The following is a 7,220-nucleotide window of genomic DNA, read 5'->3' as shown; positions in this document are numbered from 1 at the left end:
ATATTTAGCAGAGATCCACCTGCTTCCTGTCAGGATGTGACTGGAATTGTTAGTGAGCAAATGTGTCTATCTGGCCTGAACCTAAGATGTAAATCCTGGGAGCAAGCTTGTTGATTGGTGAAGCAGGTGCTCTGTGTGCTCACTGCTAGTTGACTGGTGGCCAGAGTTTCCATCTCAGGGATCTGATAAATGTCGTGGAGCTTGGACCTGTAGGTATAAGCAGCCTCACCTCCATAAGGAATGACGGGCAGGCCAGGCTTAAGCATATAATTGTAAATCACCTGTGTTTCAGGGAAGGGGATGGTGGGCATATTCAAGTTTATACATGTTAGCATGTGTTGCTTGCAGGAAGTGGTTAACTAGATTTATGGCCCTCAGTGAGGTACATCTGTTCCTCTTAGAGGGTGAGTGATCATGACTAGGCTTGCACTCCTCAGGAAGCGGCTCTTGAGTCTCTGAAAGGTAGTGGACATGATTGGACTTGGGAAAATAAGGGGAAGGGAGTATAAGCAGCCTACATTTCCAGGTTATCCAAGAGGTGGTGGTGAATGGGAAGATTCTCCTGAGCATACATGAGAGCCACTGCCCCTTAGGGAGAAGCCTGCCGGTGTCAGCATACAGTATTACCATGTTCTATTTGAGTGACATATTATTGTCCTGTGTAGTACAGGGTGTCCATGAGCACAGTTAAGTGTTCTGGAGCTCTTATTCTTCGCAAAGTTTTCCATGTGTTGTTATGATCCACTCAGTCAAATGCCTATGCATTGTCAATGAGACAGAGGTAAACATCTTGCTAATATTCTCTGATCCATCTGACATCAGCACTGATGTCTCTCCTTCTTCATTTTCTGAATCCAGCTTGAATTTCTAGAAGCTGCCTGTCGATGGACCGCTGCAGCAGTTTTCCAGGTATCTCCAGGTACATTTAACCTGAAGCTGATATTAATGATATTGCTTGATACTTTGAAAATTCTGTTGGGTCACCTCTCTTTGGAATAAGCATGAATATGGATTTCTTCCAGTTGGCTGATCAGGAGGCTGTCTTCCAAATTTCTTGAGAGTAAATTATTCGAATGCTATGTCAGTTGGTTGAAACCTACAATTGTTATTTCATCAATTTCTATAAAGTCTTAGTTTTTGCTGATGCCCTTGAGTGCAGCTTTGACTTCTTTCTTCAGTATCATTGGCTTTTAGGCATATGCTACCTCTTGACGTGGTTGGCCGTTGATCACTTTTTTTTGTTATAACAACTGTGTGAATTCTTTTCACCTTCTTCTGATTCTTCCTGCATTATTCCATATGTTGCCCATAGAATATTTCAATATTGATTTTTCCCTTTAGTTCTTTAAGCTTGAGAAACGCTGAGCATGGTCTCACTTTCTGAATTTCTTTCCAAGTCGTTGCCCAGTTCCTCACAATGCATGACTTTTTCTTCTCGTGTCGGACTGTTCTGTTCAGTTCTTTCACTTCTTCATTTCTTCCTTCTATTCTATTTTCAAGACCAATCGTCAGAATCTCTTCTGACCGCTACTTTGACGCTTTCCTCATTTCCTGTTTTTTTTAATGACACTTTGATTTCTTCATGTAGGATATTCTTGATGTTATCCCCATAATTTATCTGAGCTCCAGTCATTCATGTTCAGTGTATCAAATTTACTCTTGAGATGGTCTGTAAATTCAGGTAGGACATAGTTGTATTTTAGCTTTTGTGGACATGATTTAATTTTCTCCAGCTTCAACTTGAATCTGCACATGAACAATTGGTAGTCTCTTCCACAGACATCCCCTGATCTTGTTTTGACTAATGATATTGAGATTCCCATTGTTTCTTCCTGCAATTGTAGTCAATGTGATTTCTCTGTATTCTATATCTCAATGTTGCATGTATCATTGTCAATTATGTTGCTGAAAAAAGGATATTTGCAACAAAGAGGTAGTTAGTTATGAAAAAATTCTATCACGGTATCTCCAGCTGCCTTTCTCTTGTCAAGGCCACATATTCCAACTTGTTCCCACCCACCCACCCCCTCCCCAACTTTCACGTACTACATTCCAATCACCAGGAATTCTAATACACTTTGATTTGATCAATTTCAGATTGAAGAAGTTGATGAGACGCTTGCATTTTCATCATTGGCTGGAGTGGTAGGGGCATACTTTTGAATAACGTAGTTGTATTGACTGGCCTTCTTTGGAGACTTATGTATATTATCCTATGGCAGACAGAGTTGTGATTTTGACATGTTCTTTCTGATCGTGAACGTGATGTCATTTCTCTTAAATTTCTCATTCCTAGCATAGCAAACCGTATGACTTTGCAATTCAAAGTGGCAGTATCAGTCCATTTCAGCTCACTCACTCACTCACTCACTCACCACCACCCAGTCAATGCCAACTCACAGTGAGCCTATAGGGCAGGGTATAAGTGTCCCTGTGAGTTTACTGAGACTACTTTTTAAGGGAGTAGAAAGCCCCATCATTTTTTTGACAAGAAGTTGGCAGTTTTTAACTTCAAACCATGAAGCTAGAAGCTCAATGCATAACCATTACAACACCAGGGTTCCTTTTTCAGCTCACTAATGCCTACTATATCAATATTTATAAGTTCTGGTATATTTTTATGACTTCTAATTTTCCTTTGTTCATCCTTGGTATATACCACCTTCCAATTATGAATGGCTATTGAAAGTCAATTCTTCTCATGTTGAGACATTTCCCATTAGCAAAGGCCTGAAAGTTTTACTCTATTCACATCAATGTCATGGATTCTGTATTTTAAAAAATAAAGTAATAACGTTATTTTTCTAAAAAAATATTAGCTAAATGAATTTTCTTTCCACATTTTAATATTATGTTTTTTCCAAGTCACCAAAAAGGGGGGGGGGGAAATCCCTCAAAGACTCACACGAGAGTTTAACTCAAACCTCTATTTGTAGTTTCTAAAATGTTGATCCACAGACCACTGTCTTCTTATACATGAGTACCAACGAAAACAAAGGGAAACTTTCCCTGCCACCCCTATGAAAGAAATGGTTCATTTTCTAAAAATCTTTAAAATGCACATTTTACAATCCTTACACATCAACAACACATCTTTTTACTCCTTCTTCACTATTCAATGAATGTCCACAAACTACCTGTGGTAAGCTCTTTCTTTTTTGGATTTCTCCAGGGCTTTGCCCATTGTTTTCTCATTGTCTTCTCTACCTTTGGGACAGTCCTACTTGCCCTTTGGTTTATGCTTAACTCCCACGGATGAGAAATGAAGCCACTCCAGGGGACTCTCATCATTGTCACAGCCTATCATTTCTCCGTGGGGGACCTGATTGCACAGGCTCATTCGGGTCGAGGGGAAGGTCTGCAGGAGAGGCTTCTCTCTCTGCTTGGCCATTAGAGCGTTTCCTCTTCTTTGACCTGTTTACTTTCTTCTGCTTCCATGCTGCTGACGGTATGTCATGGTCATCGCGACAGTTGGATGCATTCTCTCGATTCTCATTGTTGCTCTGTCATCGGGAACTCTTATTCGTGGGCTTTTCTGCTTGAGTGGCAGTCTCATTCTTTGATTCTTGGCTGGTTTTGCCACTGTTGCCGTGGTATCATTGATCACATAGTTCCACCTGACTGCCCACTTGTCTGGTCCAGTCCTCAACCAGCTCTGCCATCTGACTCACAATCTGAATCCTGTCATCGCCCAGTTCCTGCCTCTGAATCAGGGCTCTCTGAATGCAATGTAGAGCTCTCCTCTTCTGGGTACCACTGGTCTCGTGTTTAAATCTCACATAACATCCACCTAATTCTTTTAGGGTTTGTTTGCTGAAGGCACCAGAGGCTGACCACCACACAGCCACTAGGGGGTGGGGGTTGGGGGTGCTCCAGGCATCACCCAGCGGAGGCAGTCCTCACCTCCAGGCTGCTGAGCCCTCGGTCAGGAGAAGTGCAAGGCCAAAGGACTTGTGTGCACCTCCCCGTGGGCCAGAGGCCCAGGTAGTGCCGGTTCACTTCAGTTGCTCCAGCAAGCTCGCCCGGAGCTGGTTCCTCTAGCTCTGAGGTGGACTCTCTTTTTGGATGCACTTTTCTCCAGTCGCCTTTTGAGTGCCTCCCAACCTGAGAGGTTTGCATTAGGCTGGGTTCTCTTGAGGAGCAAAAGCAGCGATACTTACGTAGGTATATATAGAGAGAAGTTCATTATCTTAGGCCGCATTGACTAGAGAAGCAAATCCAATGGCACACATAGACGTGTAAGAAAGAACTTTACATCAAGAAGCTTTATACACCAGGAAGACATGCTAGCCCTGCCCAACTCAAGTCCATACGTCCAACACCAGGCCTTAAGTCCCTTTTCAGGCTCATCTAACCACATGCAATGATGCAGAATGCAGGAATCACAGGCCAGTGGGTGCAAGACAGAGGTGGATCCAATGGCGCAGGTCACCACAAGGCTCCGGCAGGTCTCAGAGAGGCTCACTGGCATGAAGGCGAAGGCAGAGAGGTCGCACCTCCAAAGGAGATCATCAAACTGCCTGATTGACAGGTTAAACTCCACCCATATCTTCTTATAGGTGCCATGTTGGCACGCGTACACACATACACACACACACGCACACACACAATCACGTTTATTTGAAGGACAATGGCTCATACAGTTTTAGGAGTGGAAAGTACAGTTCAGTTCAAGTCTTTGAGTCAGATGGAAGTGGCCAGAGTACCAGGAAGCAGGAAGAAAAAACAATGAGCCATAAGTTAGCGGATGTCAGTAGATCTTGCCGATGGCTGACAGAGTGGAACAAATTCAAACTTGACAGCCTTTAATGGCTACTCATTTGATAGTGAAATGGCAGGTCATTTATAGTTTCTAGGGTTATCAGACTGTTGGCCCCCAAACTGGAGATCAATGTGACAGATGTGGAACCCAGACTAGCAAGAAAAGTGAAGCTCTCTAGAGTGTCTACTTAAATATCATGTAGCCCACATCTTCATAAAGATATCATCAGGGCGCTGGCCTGAGGAACTACTTGGTGTCCAGCAGCTCTTATCATGGGATTGATTGATTACATTCTGTCAGATCACATGGTCAGGGGATTCAGTCCCTAACCGCGGAGCATCCTGGCCCAGACAGAGCACTATTTCCACCCCATCAGGCTATGCTCTGTTGCTATTCATAAATGTTTCTAGAGGCTACATTTTCAGAAGTTGGACCTCTTCTTCCTAGTCTTATAAGTCTGGACACACGAATGAAACCTACTTTCCATGGGTGACCTTGTTGGTCCTTGAATTATCGGTGGCATAGCTTCCAGCAACGCAGCCATGTGCAATCGACCATAGTTTGACAAAGTAACAGGTAAGTGTGGTTTTTTACCTTTGAAAACCCATGGTTTTTGTTTGTTTCACAATATTATTTTATAGTCTTGGACATTTAGTTTTACAAGAAAATTTTAGAATCATTGTTCTTGAATGGGAAAAAATGTGTAGAGATGGAATGGTGTTATATCTATATGTTAACTTCAGAATCAATGCTATCTTTTCTGTATACTCAGAGGTACATTCCTAAGGTTTTGTTGATGTTTGCTCAATGTTCCAGAGGTATAAAAATATCACTAAAGCTGTGGTTAGAGAGGATTGCTCTCAAGATCACCTATTAAGTTGTCTTCAAAAATCATTTGTAAGTAGAACAAAACACATCTGACTATAAAAGACAAACACTATCACTGTTGTCGAATTGATTCCTGAGACTTTCAGCATTTCTTCCATGCATGATTTGTTGGCTCAAACTACTGACTTTGTGGTCAGCAGCTTAATGCATAGCCCTTTGTTAAATAGATGTATATATAATTGAATGCATTATTTCAAATAGTTATAATATGATTTCTTTTTAAAGTTACATTTAAATGTAAATATCAACATAATGTAGCAGGACGTGCCATTCATAGAAAATAATGAGTAAATTAAGTCTTAATAATGAATTAAATCATGCTTCATTTAAATTTATTTCAATTAATTAAATATACCTTGTCATTTAAATAGAATAGAACCATCATAACATATTTTATAGAAAGTTCATTCCATAAAATATTTAAGTAAGCAAAGGTAAATGTATTATAAATGAAGGGTCCAAATTATATAGTACATTTTTAATATTGTAGATATGTGTTTAAAATGAGTCATATTTCATAATTATAATAGGCCAATAATAATAACTGTTGATTTTGACTCATAGGACCCCAAAATGTAATATCTTATCTTTCAATTTCCCTTTAGACCCACTTTGAAGCTTTTTCAATAATATATTGTTTAATCATTTTGTTGGGGGACTCATATAACTCTTATCACAATCCATACCAGTAATATTTTTTTAAGAAGTGAAGGATCAAATCCATGGAGAATCCCCTTTGACCATGGACCAGGAATGTGAATACCTTGTTACCATTAAGAATGCATTGGAAAGTGGAGTTTTACAGATGCTGTGAGGTTAAAATTTAGCACCCTATCATTTGATCTCTCTTATGATCCACTGACATTTGTTCTAGTTTGAAATCTTTTCTGCTTTCTTTTAGATTGAAGTTTTAAAACTCCGTTTTAATTTGTTATTCTTGTCCGTTGGTTGTTGTTTTAACTATTTTTATGTATAACTAAATCCAGGATAGGTAAATCTATAGACAGTAACTAGATTCATGTTTCTGTGGGGGTATGGCAAGGGAGGCTGAGGGGAGATGCGGAAATATAACAATGGGTACAAGAAGGGAGAAAATGTTGCAAAACTGCAGTCATGATTGTGCAGCTCGTTTGATGTGATTGAATTGTTGAATTACATGAGAATTAACTCCCCATAAAACTGTTAAGAAAGAAAGAAAAAAACTCATAGGACCGACCAACATAGAGTTAATGTTACTGTAAACAATGAATTTTGCTTCATAATCATCTACCTGTATGAGCTTGCTAGGAACCCTGTAGCATAGTGGGTTATACATTGGCATTGGACAGTGAACCACAAGACCAGCAGTTTGAAACCACTAGCTGCTCCAAGGGCGAAAGGTGGGGCCTTCTACTCCCCTAAGAGTTCTAGTCCCCTAAGAACTGTCCACTCACAGGAGGGAGTTCTACCGAGTCCTATCGGATTGCTATGGATCGGCATTGCCTCAATGCCAGGGAGAGCTGGGTTTGATTGAGTCAAACATTAGCTCACCTGCTGTTTCAGCGATACCACAGGAATGAAAACCGTTAAT

At 40.6% G+C, this 7,220-nt stretch overlaps 1 pseudogene; it reads right to left on the bottom strand.

Annotated features, from left to right (window-relative positions):
- Window positions 1–3,133: 3,133 nt before the first annotated feature.
- LOC142440619 (inhibitor of growth protein 1 pseudogene) lies at window positions 3,134–5,306 on the bottom strand (annotated as a pseudogene).
- Window positions 5,307–7,220: the final 1,914 nt, after the last annotated feature.

Source organism: Tenrec ecaudatus, chromosome 2 (assembly GCF_050624435.1).
Source record: "Tenrec ecaudatus isolate mTenEca1 chromosome 2, mTenEca1.hap1, whole genome shotgun sequence".
Lineage (NCBI taxonomy): Eukaryota > Metazoa > Chordata > Mammalia > Afrosoricida > Tenrecidae > Tenrec > Tenrec ecaudatus.
The sequence above is the reverse complement of the archived record's forward strand: the minus strand, read 5'-3'. Positions and strand labels throughout refer to the sequence as shown.